At 47.2% G+C, this 21156-nt stretch overlaps 1 protein-coding gene across 2 annotated transcripts in view; it reads right to left on the bottom strand.

The window, feature by feature from the left end:
- Window positions 1–11722, bottom strand: part of TMEM63B (transmembrane protein 63B) — a 43479-nt gene extending 31757 nt beyond the window's left edge. For both annotated transcript variants that reach the window (XM_075204480.1, XM_075204481.1), the window contains exon 1: window positions 11408–11722. The gene's annotated coding sequence lies outside the window, so the exon portion shown is untranslated. The remainder of the gene's footprint in view (window positions 1–11407) is intronic.
- Window positions 11723–21156: the final 9434 nt, after the last annotated feature.

Below are 21156 nucleotides of genomic sequence, written 5' to 3'. Positions count from 1 at the left end.
TGGGTGTATACTGAGATTTCCTGCACTTCAGCGAGACACTTAAATGAAGAAAGATCTAAGTACCACTTACTCACAGGTCAAGTACAATACAGAAAATGGTTGGAATTCTCAGTACTTTCACGTTATAATCTCCTCCTTACAGCAGAGACCCCCGGGCAGGAGAAGCCAGTCATTGGGTCAGGACGGATGAATATGGCTGGGGATATACAATCACTGTGTATTATAAATGACATTTCAATGACTCACATTAATACTTCATCTCACTGTACCTGGCAACCGGTGTATCAGTACAACACAGCTGGGAGTCAGGGGAGATGCAGACACAGATCTGGAATAACTACATATTTGTTCAGACACATCTCTATAGCGCCCGTAAGGTGCAATAAAACACAACTCACACTAAGCACATTGTACCGGCAGCAACAACGGACCCCGAAGGCTTCACTGCAGCGACAGCTGGCACCTGCCTGGTACATCGCAAACCTCATCGCCAGGCGTCAAACCTAACTGAACACCGGAGCATGTGTCCCTGGTCAGGTCCCTAGGGGCTACTTTGGGCTTTGCCAACTGCATTATTTCCTTTACAATGATCCTAAAAGGCTGCTGAGCAGAGTCTACCCCCCCCCCCCCCCTAGGATAAAATTTACCAGCCCTCCCCTGAACAGGACACAGGTCCAATACGTCTATATAGGAGGGACACCAATCACACCCCACTACACACACACACGATAGGGAAATTTCACTGAGTGAGGTCGCCCCCATTACTAATAACTGCTTACAGCGCTATATGAACATTCTACCACATGCTCTGTCCGTCATTGGGGACTGTAGATGACACTACAGACAATAGCAGCCGTCACTCATTATTACAGAGAAATATTTGGAATAACGATGTTACCTGTATCATTGTACCTACAACGATTCTGTCCATATAGAACAGTATAAATCGACATATATCCACCTAATTGTGTTTCTATCTTGTCAGTGGAAAATTGATCTGTGGCTATAGGTACACTTCTGGGATTCAATCCCCGTCCTCCGTTACGCCCAAGTCCCCACTGTATGCACACCCGACTATGTACCATACCAGTCACTGTGTATTATACTGACTGTTACTACACTGCTATATTACACTGCTCACTGACCTTCATATCATCTGTATATTATATCATCCTAACTCCATATATTACATTACCAGTCACTGTGTATTATACTGACTGTTACTACACTGCTATATTACACTGCTCACTGACCTTCATATCATCTGTGTATTATATCATCCTAACTCCATATATTACATTACCAGTCACTGTGTATTATACTGACTGTTACTACACTGCTATATTACACTGCTCACTGACCTTCATATCATCTGTATATTATATCATCCTAACTCCATATATTACATTACCAGTCACTGTGTATTATACTGACTGTTACTACACTGCTATATTACACTGCTCACTGACCTTCATATCATCTGTGTATTATATCATCCTAACTCCATATATTACATTACCAGTCACTGTCTTCTGCTGGTTATTATACCACTGCCATACCAGCCATGAATGGAGAGGTTAGTGATGGGCAGAGGGGGGGATAAGTCGGGATTAGTACATGGAGCACAGTGCGGCTCATTAGCTGTTATCAGCGCACATGACAGTAGCGTGTGGAGTCTGCAGGGTGATCAGTATAATCTATGGGTAACAGTGGGGTCAGACTGGTGCTCTGTGATCCCAGACACCCGGCTGGATCCATGTATACGGCATGTACCAGGGTAACGCTCTGCAGTCTGACAGTAATATATAAATAGGGGACGGCCGGTGTCTGACTACACCCCGTCACCAGCGCTGGCACGTCTCACACCCACCACGGGCGACATCTGATAATAGTCACAAACTGAAAATAAATAAGGGGGTGTTTCACTGGGGAACTGTAAAAAGTGGGACACCCCTTCACCCCCAACCCTTATGGTCAATAAAGACCCCAGTGCAGTACAATGTGAGCTAATGTTAAATAATAATAATAATGTCATGGAACCGGTCATCACATCAGCGGCTGAACGTATCCAGGTCCTAAACATGAATCATTCTGGATATTATAGGAATATAATCAGCCATGGGTCAGAGGACTGTGGGCAGGTTACATGGTGTTTGTGTAGGACACAAAGCCGCTTCAGGCACTGGGATGTAGGATAGTCACATACATGACCATGACATGACCTTGCAGAACACGGGTGTGGAATAATCACTATGTGCTCAGGTTATTTGCACTGAACTTCAAAACAACTTGGCTGAAACTCTCAAGTGAAAGTAAATTAGTTCAGTCTCAGAGGAATTCCAGGAGCGAAGATCTGCAAACATCAGACCACACTGTGTCAGGTCATCCAGGTGCACCATGTACATCAGACCACACTGTGGGATTACATAGTGTCAGGTCAGCCAGGTGCACCATATACATCAGACCACACTGCGGGATTACACTGTGTCAGGTCATCCAGGTGCACCATGTACATCAGACCACACTGTGGGATTACACTGTGTCAGGTCATCCAGGTGTACCATGTACATCAGACCACACTGTGGGATTACATAGTGTCAGGTCATCCAGGTGCACCATGTACATCAGACCACACTGTGGGATTACATAGTGTCAGGTCATCCAGGTGCACCATGTACATCAGACCACACTGTGGGATTACATAGTGTCAGGTCAGCCAGGTGCACCATGTACATCAGACCACACTGTGGGATTACATAGTGTCAGGTCAGCCAGGTGCACCATGTACATCAGACCACACTGTGGGATTACATAGTGTCAGGTCATCCAGGTGCACCATGTACATCAGACCACACTGTGGGATTACATAGTGTCAGGTCATCCAGGTGCACCATGTACATCAGACCACACTGTGGGATTACATAGTGACAGGTCAGCCAGGTGCACCATATACATCAGACCACACTGTGGGATTACATAGTGTCAGGTCAGCCAGGTGCACCATGTACATCAGACCACACTGTGGGATTACATAGTGTCAGGTCAGCCAGGTGCACCATATACATCAGACCACACTGTGGGATTACATAGTGTCAGGTCATCCAGGTGCACCATGTACATCAGACCACACTGTGGGATTACATAGTGTCAGGTCAGCCAGGTGCACCATGTACATCAGACCACACTGTGGGATTACATAGTGTCAGGTCATCCAGGTGCACCATGTACATCAGACCACACTGTGGGATTACATAGTGTCAGGTCATCCAGGTGCACCATGTACATCAGACCACACTGTGGGATTACATAGTGACAGGTCAGCCAGGTGCACCATATACATCAGACCACACTGTGGGATTACATAGTGTCAGGTCAGCCAGGTGCACCATGTACATCAGACCACACTGTGGGATTACATAGTGTCAGGTCAGCCAGGTGCACCATATACATCAGACCACACTGTGGGATTACATAGTGTCAGGTCATCCAGGTGCACCATGTACATCAGACCACACTGTGGGATTACATAGTGTCAGGTCAGCCAGGTGCACCATATACATCAGACCACACTGCGGGATTACATAGTGTCAGGTCAGACAGGTGCACCATGCACATCAGACCACACTGTGGGATTACATAGTGTCAGGTCAGCCAGGTGCACCATATACATCAGACCACACTGTGGGATTACATAGTGTCAGGTCATCCAGGTGCACCATGTACATCAGACCACACTGTGGGATTACACAGTGTCAGGTCAGCCAGGTGCACCATATACATCAGACCACACTGTGGGATTACATAGTGTCAGGTCAGCCAGGTGCACCATATACATCAGACCACACTGTGGGATTACATAGTGTCAGGTCATCCAGGTGCATCATATACATCAGACCACACTGTGGGATTACATAGTGTCAGGTCAGCCAGGTGCACCATGTACATCAGACCACACTGTGGGATTACATAGTGACAGGTCAGCCAGGTGCACCATATACATCAGACCACACTGTGGGATTACATAGGGTCAGGTCATCCAGGTGCACCATATACATCAGACCACACTGTGGGATTACATAGTGACAGGTCAGCCAGGTGCACCATATACATCAGACCACACTGTGGGATTACATAGGGTCAGGTCATCCAGGTGCACCATATACATCAGACCACACTGTGGGATTACATAGTGACAGGTCATCCAGGTGCACCATGTACATCAGACCACACTGTGGGATTACATAGTGACAGGTCAGCCAGGTGCACCATATACATCAGACCACACTGTGGGATTACATAGGGTCAGGTCATCCAGGTGCACCATGTACATCAGACCACACTGTGGGATTACATAGTGTCAGGTCATCCAGGTGCACCATATACATCAGACCACACTGTGGGATTACATAGTGACAGGTCAGCCAGGTGCACCATATACATCAGACCACACTGTGGGATTACATAGTGACAGGTCATCCAGGTGCACCATATACATCAGACCACACTGCGGGATTACATGGTGTCAGGTCATCCAGGTGCACCATGTACATCAGACCACACTGTGGGATTACATAGTGACAGGTCATCCAGGTGCACCATATACATCAGACCACACTGTGGGATTACATAGTGTCAGGTCAGCCAGGTGCACCATATACATCAGACCACACTGTGGGATTACATAGTGTCAGGTCATCCAGGTGCACCATATACATCAGACCACACTGTGGGATTACACTGTGTCAGGTCATTCAGGTGCACCATGTACATCAGACCACACTGTGGGATTACATAGTGTCAGGTCAGCCAGGTGCACCATGTACATCAGACCACACTGTGGGATTACATAGTGTCAGGTCATTCAGGTGCACCATATACATCAGACCACACTGTGGGATTACATAGTGTCAGGTCATCCAGGTGCACCATGTACATCAGACCACACTGTGGGATTACATAGTGTCAGGTCAGCCAGGTGCACCATGTACATCAGACCACACTGTGGGATTACACTGTGTCAGGTCAGCCAGGTGCACCATGTACATCAGACCACACTGTGGGATTACACTGTGTCAGGTCAGCCAGGTGCACCATATACATCAGACCACACTGCAGGATTACATAGTGTCAGGTCATCCAGGTGCACCATATACATCAGACCACACTGTGGGATTACATAGTGTCAGGTCAGCCAGGTGCACCATATACATCAGACCACACTGTGGGATTACATAGGGTCAGGTCATCCAGGTGCACCATATACATCAGACCACACTGTGGGATTACATAGTGTCAGGTCATCCAGGTGCACCATATACATCAGACCACACTGTGGGATTACATAGTGTCAGGTCATCCAGGTGCACCATATACATCAGACCACACTGTGGGATTACATAGTGTCAGGTCATCCAGGTGCACCATATACATCAGACCACACTGTGGGATTACATAGTGTCAGGTCAGCCAGGTGCACCATGTACATCAGACCACACTGTGGGATTACATGGTGTCAGGTCAGCCAGGTGCACCATATACATCAGACCACACTGTGGGATTACATAGTGTCAGGTCATCCAGGTGCACCATGTACATCAGACCACACTGTGGGATTACATAGTGACAGGTCATCCAGGTGCACCATATACATCAGACCACACTGTGGGATTACACTGTGTCAGGTCAGCCAGGTGCACCATATACATCAGACCACACTGCGGGATTACACTGTGTCAGGTCATCCAGGTGCACCATATACCGCGGACCCTCCGTGTACAGATCCGCAAATACTCATCTAACAATAAAATACTACAGAAAGCGCAACAAGTGAACTGGACCGTCAAACTCACGTGAAGACCGCTGTTATCTAGACTCTTATTCATATCAAATACAAGCAATCAGTGCTCAATTCTCCAATATTTCAGTATCAAGGAACATATGTACAAGAGTCAGACCTGTCTGTATGTAATTTAGTCACGAAATGTCTCTGTTCTTGTATTTCCTGAATTTCAAGAGCTCCAACTGCAAATGCAGCAAATATGTAACAGAAGAGAAGGCTCTGAGTGATCCCCACTTTGTCTTTACCTCCAAGATTATATTTTCATCAAGGAATAAAAATACAGATAGACATCGCCGTGATGACTTACTGTCCATAAGTAGAGACAAAGCCGCACATTTAGTACTTGGATCCTTATGGTAGTGATCCAATGTTGTCTGATGTAGGCGACCAGCTTTGTGTGGTTACAGGCTCATTACGCTGTATACATTTCTTCATTAAGGGACGAAACTCGTTGCGATATGACACTTTGGAAATGAAAAGATGACGTACCTGACACAAAGGGGACAGATACTGCTGTATGTGACAACAGGCGGACAAGCAGACCACTGCTACACTGAGAGCGTTACTAATGGATTGTAACCGATTACTTTTTTATATCTTAAGCGATCACCTGCATTGGACAACATTGGTTCACTACCAGAAGGATGATTTTACAACATCTAAGCCGTAATAATAATCTCCCCATCCCGGCACTATCCCGTAATACTCACCTCCAACCATCCCGACGCTATCCCGTAATCCTCAGCTCCAACCATCCCGACTCTATCCCGTAATCCTCAGCTCCAACCATCCCGACGCTATCCCGTAATCCTCACCTCCAACCATCCCGACGCTATCCCGTAATCCTCACCTCCAACCATCCCGACGCTATCCCGTAATCCTCACCTCCAACCATCCCGACGCTATCCCGTAATCCTCACCTCCAACCATCCCGACGCTATCCCGTAATCCTCACCTCCAACCATCCCGACGCTATCCCGTAATCCTCACCTCCAACCATCCCGACGCTATCCCGTAATCCTCACCTCCAACCATCCCGACGCTATCCAGTAATCCTCACCTCCAACCATCCCGACGCTATCCCGTAATCCTCACCTCCAACCATCCCGACGCTATCCCGTAATCCTCACCTCCAACCATCCCGACGCTATCCCGTAATCCTCAGCTCCAACCATCCCGGCGCTATCCCGTAATCCTCAGCTCCAACCATCCCGGCGCTATCCCGTAATCCTCAGCTCCAACCATCCCGACGCTATCCCGTAATCCTCAGCTCCAACCATCCCGACGCTATCCCGTAATCCTCACCTCCAACCATCCCGACGCTATCCCGTAATCCTCAGCTCCAACCATCCCGACGCTATCCCGTAATCCTCACCTCCAACCATCCCGACGCTATCCCGTAATCCTCACCTCCAACCATCCCGACGCTATCCCGTAATCCTCAGCTCCAACCATCCCGACGCTATCCCGTAATCCTCACCTCCAACCATCCCGACACTATCCCGTAATCCTCAGCTCCAACCATCCCGACGCTATCCCGTAATCCTCACCTCCAACCATCCCGACACTATCCCGTAATCCTCACCTCCAACCATCCCGACGCTATCCCGTAATCCTCAGCTCCAACCATCCCGACGCTATCCCGTAATCCTCAGATCCAACCATCCCGACACTATCCCGTAATCCTCACTTCCAACCATCCCGACACTATCCCGTAATCCTCACCTCCAACCATCCCGACGCTATCCCGTAATCCTCACCTCCCACATATCAGCTACAGGACACTAATATACAGTCACATAACAGAATAAATCATTACCTCTACCGGGTCACAAGAACTAAACGTCAGAATCCAGATGCTACACAGCAGAGGATACTTAACTAGGTCATTACTTGTATGGATTGATGTAGTGACTGGAATCAGATAGATGATATGAGCAATAGAGAGAGCGAGCGAGCACACGTGGGATCTGAGAGAGAGAGAGAGACAGCCAGATAAGACAGAGAGAACCACATGAGAGGAGAAGGGGGGATCCCATTAGCTGTGAGCGCAGGTACGAGTGTTTTATCAAGTTTTTGAAATATTTGCAGGGGAAATGCTTCATACTTGTGACCAAACTCTTTTCTGATTAGAGCGGATGCGGCCGGGAGAAGTCTAACTGAATCGCGCACACTGGTGATAAATCCTCTCGGAAGGTGGTGGAAAGTTTTATACAAGGAGAGGGCACAGAATATTATGTATAATAACATTAGCACAGAGAAATGTCCATCATTTGGCTGACTGGTCCTTTCAGTATTTCGGGCTGTATTTATTATCATGGTGGGAAAACACACAGACATACCTCCATGATTTACCAATTTTATCAAACTGCAAGTCTGGTTGGAGATTTTAGTTCCGCGTCACAACCCGTACAGTCTAGGTGTAGCGGCAGAGCGAGCACGGACCCCATACTTGATAAATAGAGCATCTCTGGCAGGGATCATGGCCGACGGTAACGCCAATGATGTACAGCGTGAAGCAAAAACCGTAACCGTAACCTCCTGAAAAAACTCCCATCTACGACAGCAACAGAGATTTCCAACCTTAGCTTACAACATAGCAAAACTATTCAGAACATTACAACATTGTGTGTTTTAGTAGAACAACAATTTAACTCAACACAGAACTAATTTTGAATTAAATACTTCAGTTGTGTGAAGTTTTCTAGCGTTGGTCACTTCTCAGCCGACGGTGGCAGCTGTGGTGTCTGTTCCAGGTGATGAGACCTCTCAGTGTCCTCGTTCTCCGAGCAGCGAGACTGAGTGTCGGGATCTTAAAGGGACATTCTATTCCCTAATGGAATACCAGACGTCCCGGGTGGTAAGTACTCACATAAGTGCCACGTATTGGAGGAAGCACCCAATGATTGTGCCGGCTGTGTGATGCCAGCAGATTGTTTCTGGATTTTATAATATTTTGGGGTTTAGTAACAAGAGATTTTTCATTAGACAAGGAGTCCTATATAAGGTAGTCCAGCACTATGGTGGTAAGTGCAGGAGAGTGGGCGTCTGTTAGACAATATCCTGACACGTCTGCAGCCAAGATCAGCTCTCTGTCCACCTCCCACAAATATAAAACAGATATAAATTATATGGTAGTACCGATGAGTCATCGCACCGAGGACCAGGCTGTTCTGAAGATCTACTATATACCATCTACGTTCAGCTGTTGCCACCCCTGTTCCTTCTCTAGTGATCTCTGCTCCCTCCTTGGTGGCAGCAGTTTCCACCCCACATGGAGAAGATGTGTCCTATGTTTCCACCAAGTAGCATGATGCTAGAGAAAAACACCGGGCTACACACACAGCTACTCCAAGCTGGCGGATAGCCACGCAGCACCAAAATTTAAGCCTTCTCTAGAACAAGAGGCTCAGTTAAGATAAACTGTAAAGGATGGTGATGGTTTCAACATTTGTTTTAAGATTACTATAGTGACTGGTTCATGTGTCATGTCTCCATCTCACACTATTTATCCTCATTCTATTGTTATCACCCCATCGGTAGCTGCAGAGAAAGTCCAGCCGCTAATGGCTGCTTTATTATTGACGGCTAATAATGTTTATCTCTTACAACAACCACATGCACTTTCCCCACCACAAAATACAATTTATATTCCGCTACCTTGTGTATTTAGTGTTCCCCACACCTTAGATTGTAAGCTCATCGGGGTAGGGCCATCTTTACCATGACACTGTATGTTATTTATTTGTATGCAATGTTATATGTTGGTGATTTATAAATAATGGTTATTAATAATAATTCATGTTCTGTTATTGGCATCTCAGAATTCTGAAAAGAAACATTATTCCTGACAGTAACTATTTATTTTAAGTTTGAAACATTTTACTGTCACATTCATCTGTTCAGTTAAACAGCTATTTTACAAAACCCCAAAATATTGTCAGGAATAAATTTCTCTAAACAATAATAAGTGGAGCGCTAAGTGAAATTCCTACTATTAAATTCCTATTAAACCAATTTCTGTAATAAACATGTCAAAAAAAATAAAAATGTAATTTGTTTTCGTGGACATTTGCGCAATTACAATTGCATTGCGCAATAAGCTTACCACTGAAACCTGAAAATAAGAGTGCAGGACATAGCCACAGGGTGGAAAATATCCCTACAAGTGGCGAGTGTGAGAGACAGAGTGTGAGAGACAGAGTGTGAGAGACAGCTGATAGATGTAACAGACAGAGATAGCAGACACACAGAGCGTTGTATCATGGAGAGCCCAGAGACACAGACGGTCCTATACCCTCTCCCGTCGGTCTCATGCCCCATCCTGTAAACAGTCTATGTACACACACATTACACAAGGACATCATGAACTGAAGCAATAAATGTGGGGATCAGCACTGTAGGATCTCTGCAGTTATCCTGACGTTACAGTTAATGCAACATAAATATCCCTTCCTATCACACAGGTCCATAGATGGGGGGGGGGGCTTCCCATCTGTCACCAGAGGACCAGACAGAGCACAGTTATGACCCAGACACCTCTCCCCCCACTCTCTGATTTATTATTAATATGATGCTATTTGTAGGACAGACAAGACCCACGACGGATCAATCACAGGGACAACAGATGGAGACTTCCTAGTGGTACATATTCTATATACACACCGTATACTACACTGACCTATGCCATATATTATATATATATACCATATACTACACTGACCTATGCCATATATTATATATATACCATATACTACACTGACCTATGTCATATTCTATACACACCGTATACTACACTGACCTATGCCATATATTATATATGCACCATATACTACACTGACATATGCCATATATTATATGCATAAACCATATACTACACTGACCTATGCAACTCCTATTACAATTTACACTTCTCCTGTCTAACAAAAACAAATAGCTTACCTCTCTTTCATCTAACCCACAGAGCTGACAATCTATGATTTTCCCATCTTAAGTAGAGAACTAAGAGTGATTGTTAGCTCTATGGGTAAGACAGGAGAGGTGTAGACTAACAATCTACATCTGTTTTACTTATATGAAGAACAGCCTACAAATCTCTAACTAAACCCACAGAGCTGACCATCTACAGCCAACAAACCCACAGAGCTGACCATCTACAGCCAACAAACCCACAGAGCTGACCATCTACAGTGCCCAACTAGCTAAAAGAGCTGACAGTCTACAACCCCCAACAATCCGCACCCCCTAACTAACCCACAGAGCTGACAGTCAACAACCCCCTTACTAACCGGCAGAGCTGACAATCTACAGCAACTAAGTGACCCGCAGAGCTGACAATCTACAGCAACTAAGTGACCCGCAGAGCTGACAATCTACAGCAACTAACTGACCCGCAGAGCTGACAATCTACAGCAACTAAGTGACCCGCAGAGCTGACAATCTACCCCCCCCCTAACTAACCTGTAGATCTAGCAATGGACAACCCCGCACAGAGCTGGCAGCCTACATCGGCCCGAAGCATCTGGGCCACAGAGCTGACAGGACAGACAGACACGTCGAGGGACTGACCTGCAGCGGGTGTCGCCTCCCGGTGTCCCCGGTTCCGCAGCTCCCACAGCCCCGGGATGAACACAATGCAGGTGAGAGGCAGTGACGTCACCCAAAGGCCACGCCCACCTCCTCTCCACTGCGGCCCAGCACGCAAGGATGGGCAGGGTGCGTCATGACGTCGGCGCGCCGCCAGACACTCTTTTTCTTTCAACACTGTATAACTTTATTTATACCATGTAACCATAGTACAAACGGAGAGCTTCCCGGCAAGGCATGCTGGGAGTTGTAGTCCCACAACAGCTGCCTTAGCCTACACACAGCAGGGGGGCTGTGGAGCAGTATCAGTGACCACTGCTGTGTGTATAAATAGAACACCACACCTGGGCCCATGTGGGGGGTGACAGCGGTGTCATGTGACCGGTATATAACAGGTGTGAGGGGGTGACATCCAGTCACTGCTCCTGGTGACAGCGGTGTCATGTGACCTGTAAACAGGCGTGAGGGGGGGTGACATCCAGTCACTGCTCCTGGTGACAGCGGTGTCATGTGACCTGTAAACAGGCGTGAGGGGGGGTGACATCCAGTCACTGCTCCTGGTGACAGCGGTGTCATGTGACCTTATTTATGGTTAATATATATATTTATATATATATATATATATATATATAAATATATTATTATTATCATTTATTTGTTAGGCGCCACAAGGTATCCGCAGCGCCGCACACAGTACTAACAGTAGACTATACAGGGTGAAACCATACAGAACAATGAACAAAAAGTACCAATACTTCAGAAACTCCGGCCAGTCATATGCAGTAAAGACGGAGCGGAAGAACAGGTATGGAGACAGGAGGGGAGGGGGCCCTGCTCATACGAGCTTACATCCTAAGGGAGGGTAAACAGACCAGGCACAAGAGGAGCCAGTTGAGGCAAGAGGAGAGAAGGTAGGACGAGCAAAGGGAGGAGATGGGGGTTAAGTAGATGGTTGGTAGGCTTTGAGGTGAGTTTTGAGTGCACGTTTGAAGGAGCACAGAGTAGGAGAGAGACGGATGGAACGAGGGAGGTTGTTCCAGAGAAGGGGGCTGCACGGGAAAAGTCCTGGATTTTGGAGTGGGAAGAGGTGATAAGAGTGGAGGAGAGGCGTCGGTCGTTGGCCAAGCGCAGGGAGTGGGCAGGAGTGTGAATATATATATATATATATATATATATATATATATATATATTAGGAATATGTATCAGTGCTACATATAGATATTATTTTCTGTGTGAGCTTGGGCGCCAATGACTCTGTTGCCCGTTCACCAGTTGTCCGTCCTCGGACCACTTTTGGTAGGTACTAACCACTGCATTCCGGGAACACCCCTCAAGACCTCCCGCTTTGGAGATGATTTGACCCAGTCGTCTGGCCACCACAATTGGCCCTTGTCAAAGATCCTTACATTTGCCCATTTTTCCTGCTTTCAAAACATCAACTTCAAGAACTGACTGTTCACTTGCTGCCTAATATATCCCATGTAACATTGTAACCAGATAATCAATGTTATTCACTTATAACATATCGCCCCAATACAAGGGCATCGATACTCTCATCTACCAAATGTGTGGTTCCCCGCCGGCGCCGGGCGTCGTGTCCGTCCGATGGCGAGGGCCATCTTGATTCCGGGTCTGCGCATGCACAGATCCATCCGGTCAGATAGAACTTCTCCTCTCTGCGCCCATTCGTCCAGCCTTTCATCACCTCACTATTTAAGGCACCTGGGCCAATACTCAGTTGCCTGTTCTTTGTTTGTCAGCCCTGACTGTGTGAAGACTTGGCTCCATGGCTCCAGCTTACTGGTTCCTGTATCTCTGCATGACTGACTAAGCTCTGCTCATTCCTGGATATCAACTCATCGAGTTACCATCCTTTCCAGCACCTCAGCTCAGCTGCTCCAGTGTGTCTAATCTACAGTTCTCAGCTCACAGAGCTCTCTTACAAGTTCCTGTATTTCTGCATGTCGGGCTCTGCTCATTTCTGGATATCCGCTCACAGAGTTTACCATCCTTTCCAGCATCTCAGCTCTGCTGTTCAGTGTGACTAATCTACTGATCTCTGCACACAGAGTCCCCCTACCTGTTTCTCTATTTCTGCACGACAAACCCAGGAACCATATTCCCTGCCGTAAATCGTGACAGTAAGAACAGGCCCTAATTATATATTAAAAAAACAAACAAAAAAAACCCAAAACAACATGACAGATACCTCTGGAGAACCCTCAGCGAAGGATATGTTCCAGCATTTGGTTGGAAGAGTGGAGCAACATGAAAGAACACAACTCCAAGTACTACAGTGTCTTCAGACCCTTTCCGCTCGCCTTGATAACCTTCAGTCTGCACGTCCTCCAGTTCCTCCACCACCTCCAGTTGAGTCTATTGCCCAGCAGGCCTCTCCTGCGTCTCCCTCTATGCTTAGACTCCCCACACCTTCCAAGTTTGACTCCGACCCTAAAACCTGTCGTGGATTTCTAAACCAGCGTCTGATCCAATTCGAGCTCCAAGCTCATAATTTCGCTACTGGCAGGACGAAAGTCGCTTACATCATTTCACTGTTGACGGGACCAGCCTTGGCCTGGGCTTCACCCTTGTGGGAGAGAAACGATGTACTTCTCAGTGACTGCTCTGCCTTCTTATCTGCATTTCGGAGGATTTTTGATGAGCCTGGACATGTTGCGTCTGTGCCACGGCCACTAGCCTTCTGAGACTCCGCCAAGGGACCCATTCTGTGGCTCAATATGTGATTGAGTTCCAAACACTCTCTTCAGAGCTCCAGTGGAACAATGAGGCTCTAGTGCAGGGGTTGGCAACCTTTTTCTATCGAAGTGCCACCTAAAATTTAGTGAAGCCCAGGTGTGCCAGTTGGGTGTGATATATATATATATATACAGGGGCGCGCGGCGGTGCTGTATACAATACAGCACCGCCGCGGATGCTTCTTTGACAGCGCCGCGGCTGCTCTATAGGACAGTGGCCACTTAGTTAGCGCAGGGGGGGTTTCTAGAGACTTAGAAACCCCCCCTGCGTGCGCCACTGATATATATACACACACACACACACAGATACATACATACAGGGCTGCCTAGAGAAATTCATGGCCCCAGTACAGCAACTTCATGTGTCCCCCTTTATAGCCAAGCATGATAAAAAAAATGTGCGGCGGCGCAACATTTTTTTTGCCATGCAAGTGGTCGTACAATTGGGGGCGTGGCAGTGCATCATTGGGGGCGTGTCTAGCAGATGAAAAGCACCAGGCCGCCCTCTTACAGAAAAATGCATTACTCACACATGCCCCCTTGCTCAGCAGCTTTGCTCACATATGTCCCCTCTGCCCACATGCTTTAATCACACTTGCCCCCCCTCTGCCCAGCACCTTTAGTCACACATGCCCCCTCTCCAGCACACCTTCTTACCTTATACTCCACTGCACAGCATGGGAAGATATCCAGCAGCCCACCGAGTACCATGTGATCACTGCAGTCACATGACCTGGCGTCTGAAGGTACCTGAGCTGAAGGGGATTTAGCTATTACCGATCCCCCCTGCACTCAATAAAAATTGTTAAAAAAAATACTTTTAAAATAAAAAATGTATTTTCAAAGATAGGTCTCCAGTGGGGACTCGGGCCACCAAGCAGGCCCGGGCAATTTGTAGCCGCCCCCTTCCCTCTCGGCTATATATATATCATTTTATATGGCTAATATCATATTAACAGTAAGGGACCAGCAAAATAATGTTATGCCGCACAGTAGTGCCCCAGTTCACATCATACCTCATAATTGTGTCCCCAATTCGTCTTATGCCTCATAGTTGTGCCCACAATTCATACTTTCCCACAGTTGCCCCCAGAAACACATAGTATGCCACAGTTGCCCCCAGAAACACATAGTATGCCACAGTTGCCCCCATAAATATATAGTATGCCACAGTTGCCCCCATAAATATATAGCATGCCACAGTTGCCCCCAGAAACACATAGCATGCCACAGTTGCCCCCAGAAACACATAGTATGCCACAGTTGCCCCCAGAAACACATAGTATGCCACAGTTGCCCCATAAATATATAGTATGCCACAGTTGCCCCCAGAAACACATAGTATGCCACAGTTGCCCCCAGAAACACATAGTATGCCACAGTTGCCCCCATAAATATATAGCATGCCACAGTTGCCCCCATAAATATATAGCATGCCATAGTTGCCCCCATAAATATATAGTATGCCACAGTTGCCCCCACAAATGCAAAGTATGCCAAGTATATATGCCCTCAATTTGCTGCCCTTACTTACCTTTGTAGACTCGTCTTTCTGGAGAAACCTGGGAGTTGCTTCAGCAAAGCAGCCGATGATGGCCGAAACGGAGCTTCTGCGCAACGGAGCTTCTGCACATGCGCAGAAGCTCCGTTTCGACCATCATCGGCTGCTTTGCTGAAGCAGCTTCAGCGTCGGCGTGCCAGACAAAAGTGGTCAGCGTGCCACGTCTGGCACGCGTGCCGGAGGTTGCCGACCCCTGCTCTAGTGGCTGCCTTCTGGCAAGGACTTTCCAATTGGGTGAAATGTTCTGGCCCCTCTTACCCTGGATGCCCTCATATCCCTTTGTAACTGAGTAGATCTATGATTCCGGGAGAGGTTAGCTGAGAAACATCATTCCTGTCGCTCTACTTTTAGGCTGGCTCACCGTTTTCAACCTCCTACCGTTCCTGACGAGCCAATGCAATTAGGAAGAACTCGTTTGGCTCCTGAGGAACGCGAGAGAAGATGAAGGAACAACCTTTGCATCTATTGCGCAGAATCCGGGCATTATCTCAATTCATGTCCAAAGAAGTTGGGAAACGCCAAACCCTAATCTGCTCTCTGGAGGTCAGGTTGGGGACATCTAAACCCTCCTCTATTTCTGGTTCCTGCTCCATTCCTGTTTCCATACAGTCTGCTTCTGTCAAGTTTAACTCTTCAGCCTTATTAGACTCCGGAGCAGCTGGAAACTTCATTTCCTATTCCTTGGTCTCTCGGTGGTCTTTGCCTACAGTATTTTTGAAGATTCCTATTTTATCATAACTGCCATTGATGGTTCTCGGCTCCCCAATGGGACCATTAATATACAAATGAAAACAGTCACCCTTCGAATTTGTCACAGTTGGCTTACAAGAAATTGATCCCTAGGCTCTGCTGAACATGACTAGGCCCACCCACGGACGCGGAGTCTAACAGACAGGTGGTTTTCACCAGGAACCCCCGCAAGTAGGTATGGTCTTAGCTGCACCAAATCTGCAGGTCGCGGTCCCGTGAGTGAGTGTACAGCAGAACGATGTGGGGGAGTCAGGTGAAGTGAATGGAGATGATGGAGTCCACAGATGAGTGGTATAAATACAGGCACAACTATAATATAGACTGATAGTCAGCAGTCAATGAGTCACTAGGAGAATAGGTGCTCTGTGGTATACAACGAGAGGACAGAGGCTGTCACTATGAAGTACTCTGGAGATGGTATTGGAAGTACTGGAGCAGCAATAGTTCAACACAGCCAAAGGCTGAAGGCTGACTGGAGTAACGGAGGTAACTCGTAGTAGCTGATGAGTCCCAGATGAAATAGCGCTCTGAACGGTAGTGATGAGAGAACTGGAGCCGTCACAATGAAGTACACTGGAGGTGGTAATAGAGGTACTGGAGCAGCGATAGTTCAACACGGCCAGAGACTGAGAGCAGACTGGAGCAGCGGAGGTAACCCGTGGTAACAGCTGATGAGTCACAGATGAAATAGCGGCTCTGAACGGTAGTGATGAGAGGACAGAGGCTGTCACAATAGAGTACACTGGATATGGCAATAGAGGTACTGGAGCAGCGATAGTTCAACACAGCTGCAGGCTGAGAGCAAACTGGAGTTGTGGAGGTAACTCGTGGTAACAGCTGATGAGTCACAGATGTAGTAGCGGCTCTGAGTGGTAGTGATTAGAGAACTGAAGCTGTCACGATGAAGTACACTGGAGATGGTAATAGAGGTACTGGAGCAGCGATGGTTCAACACGGCCAGAGACTGAGAGCAGACTGGAGTAGTGGAGGTAACCCGTGGTAACAGCTGAGGAGTCACAGGTGTAGTAGCGGCTCTGAGTGGTAGCGATGAGAGGACCGGAGCTGTCACAATGATGTACACTGGAGATGGTAAGATAGGTACTGGAGCAGCGATGGTTCAGCACAGCCAGAGACTGAGAGCAGACTGGAACACAGGCAAACCACAAGGAGAACAGGAGCCAGAACCACAGGCTGCAGGAAATGAGCTTGAAGAACAGGCATCAGACAGGTGAATCCAGGAGGTTTAAATAGTGCTCCAGAAGTGCTTAGCCAATGACAAGAGGAAGGAGGTCCAGAAGTGCAATAGGCTGCACCTGCACATAATATAGCTGAATGAATGAACTGAAGAATGTCTGATGCTGGGAAATGGCAGTTTCCAGAAAATGGAATGCAGGTAATGAGACAGGTACTATCTGCGGGACCGGAGCGTTACAGAATTGGAGCACTGCACTCTGAACAAATCTCGTTCCTTGTACTGCCTCAAAATACTACATCCATGATCCGGGGGTTACCGTGGCTTCAACGACTCTCTCCACATATGGATTGGAACTCTTCTCAAGTTCCCGCTGGGGTCCCTCCTGCCACTCTCATTGTCTGGCTCAGGTCAAACCGCTGCATGTATCCATGGTGTCAATTTCTCCAGAATTACCTCCTCAGTACTCCTCGTTTTCTGACGTCTTTGACAAGGGATGCTCCGAGCTTCTCCCGCCTCAACGCTCCTGGGATTGTCCGATTTGGTCTTCCGGACAAGACTCCCCCCAAGGGACGTGTTTATCCTCTCTCCCTGCCAGAGGCACAAGCCATGTCCACCTACATTCAGGAGAACCTACAACGTGGCTTTATTCGGCCTTCTACCTCCCCTGCTGGGGCAGGTTTTTTTGTTTTTTTGTAAAAAAAGACTGAACCCTAAGACCTTGTATAGACTACCGCGGTTTGAATTCCATCACTGTAAAGAATTGCTATCCTATCCCCCTGATCACAGAACTGTTTGATAGGGTTGAAGTTGCCAAGATTTTCACTAAATTGGGCTTACGAGAGGCTTACAATATCATCAGGATCTGAGCAGGCGATGAATGGAAGACCGCCTTTAGCACTCGGGATGGTCATTATGAGTATCTCGTCATGCCTTTCGGACTTTGTAATGCACCCGCTGTTTTCCAAAGTTATGACAACGAAATCTTCAGAGATTTGCTTTACTCCTGCATAGTAGTATATCTCGATGACATCTTGATTTTTTCTAAAGATCTCGATTCCCACCGTCTACATGTCTCCGAAGTTCTATCCAGACTCCGAAAGAATCATCTCTTTTGCAAACTGGAGAAATGTTCTTTCGAAGCCCTGTCTATGCCATTCCTGGGTTATATTGTTTCCAACACCGGGCTACAGATGGATTCCGAGAAGATTCGTGCCATCCTAGATTGGCCAATACTATATGCTTCAAGGCTATCCAGCGTTTCCTAGGTTTTGCCAATTATTATAGACAATTTATCCAAGGATATTCTACCATTATTGCTCCAATTACAGCTCTCACCAACAAAGGAGCCAATACCAAGGTTTGGTCCTCGCAGGCTATAGAGACCTTTACCTTTCTCAAAGGGGCTCCCATCCATAGACAACCGGATGAATCTACCTTTTATCCTTCAGGTTGACACCTCTGCAGAGGGCATTGGAGCTTGACTCTCCCAAAGACCCAACTCCAATAAATTCCTGCCTTGCGCTTTCTATTCTCGCAAATTTCTTCCTGCAGAACGCAACTACACCATCGGGGACAAGGAGTTACTCGCCATGAAAATGACACTCTCTGAGTGGCGCTACCTTCTGGAAGGAGCTCGGTTTCCTGTTACCATCTTCACGGACCATAGGAATCTCTTATACTTGCAAACTGCCCAGTGTCTTGACCCACGCCAAGCTCACTGGTCACTATTCTTTTCTCGTTTTAATCTCCGTGTGACTTACAAACCTGGCTCTATGAATAAAAAGGCAGATGCTCTTTCAAGAATTTTCTCCACTTAGAATTCTGACCAAGTTCCGGAACATCCCATCTTGGATCCCAAGTTTCTGCTTTCGTCAACCTTGTCCTCTAGTCCTGTTCCACCTCTAGGCAAGACTTTTGTCCCTCTTTATCTCCAGAAGAAGCTTCTACACTGGTTCCATGTGTCCCGCTTCTCCGGTCACACGGGCTTCCTCAAATCATTGGAGATCATCTCACAAGACTATTGGTAGCCTACCCTTCGCTCTGATGTAAAAGGTAGTTGGTTTGCCTTCTTCTCCAGTTCTGGCACAGCATTTCATAAAGGAGATCTTCCGGCTCCATGGATGCCCTCTAGAAATCCTATTGGACCGCGGAGTCCAATTTGTCTCCAAGTTCTGGTGAGCACTATGCAAGGCCCTCAAGATTCAATTAAATCTCTCCTCAGTATAATGCCCGCAATCTAATGGCCAGACAGAGAGCATGAATCAAGACCTTGAGACCTTTCTCAGAATTTTTTTCTCTGCCAATCAAGATAACTGCTCCGAACTCTTACCCTGGGCTGAGTTCGCCCACAACAATCTGTTTCACAAATCTACATCTGCAACTCCGTTCTTCATAGTCTATGGGTTACACCCCTCTCTACCCAAAATCTCAGCCCTCTCTCCCACCCAAGTTCCTGCTGTGGACATCCTCCAGTGCGATTTCTCCTCCATGTGGTTCCAAGTTGTTACTTCGCTCATGAGAACGTTGGAGCGTCATAAGGGCTTTGTGGATAAGAGACAATGGGCGGTTCCTGCAATCAAAGTGGGAGACAGGGTATGGCTCTCTAACCAGAACATCCGTCTCAAAGTACCGTCCATGAAATTTGCTCCACGTTTCTTCGGTCCTTACAAGTCCTTACAAAGTCCTACAAGTGATTAACCCTGTCTGTTTCAAACTACAACTTCCTCCATCTCTCCATATCTTCAATACATTTCATGCCTCTCTTCTAAAACCACTCATCATCAACAGATTCTATTCTGTTTCTCCTTTGCCTCCTCTACCCAAGCTTCTACAAGAAGAAGAGTTTGAGATTACCCAGATTCTGGATGCCAAAAACTCTCGGAACAAAATTAAATACATAGTGGATTGGAAGGGCTTTGACCCCGAGGAACGGTCATGGGTCGATGCTTCAGATATCCATGCTCCAGGTCTTTTACGGAAATTCCACTCTAAAACTCTTCAGAAGAACGCTCCTAGGTGTTCAGCGGCCACCTATAAAAGGGGGGTACTATCACATATCGCCCCCAGCACAAGGGGCTTGATACTCTCACCTACCAAAAGTGGGGATCCCCGCCAGCACCGGGTGCAGTGTTCGACTGATGGTGGCCCTCTTGGTTTCGGATCTGCGCATGCGCAGACCTGTCCTGTCAGATAGAACTCCTCCTCTCTGCTCCCATTCGTCCAGCCTGTCATCTCCTCACTATTTAAGGCACCTGGGCCAATACTCAGTTGCCTGTTCTTTGTTTGTCAGCCCTGACTGTGTGAAGACTTGGCTCCCTGGGTCCAGCTTACCGGTTCCTGTATCTTTGTATGACTGACTGAGCCCTGCTCATTCCTGGATATCAACTCACAGAGCTACCATTCTTAACAGCACCTCAGTTCAGCTGTAAAAGGGCTTTTTCCGAAAGATAATACAAAGTGCCACATGAGG

The sequence above is a fragment of the Mixophyes fleayi genome, chromosome 3 (assembly GCF_038048845.1).
Source record: "Mixophyes fleayi isolate aMixFle1 chromosome 3, aMixFle1.hap1, whole genome shotgun sequence".
NCBI classification, from domain to species: Eukaryota; Metazoa; Chordata; class Amphibia; order Anura; family Limnodynastidae; genus Mixophyes; species Mixophyes fleayi.
This window is presented reverse-complemented; position numbering and strand designations above follow the sequence as displayed.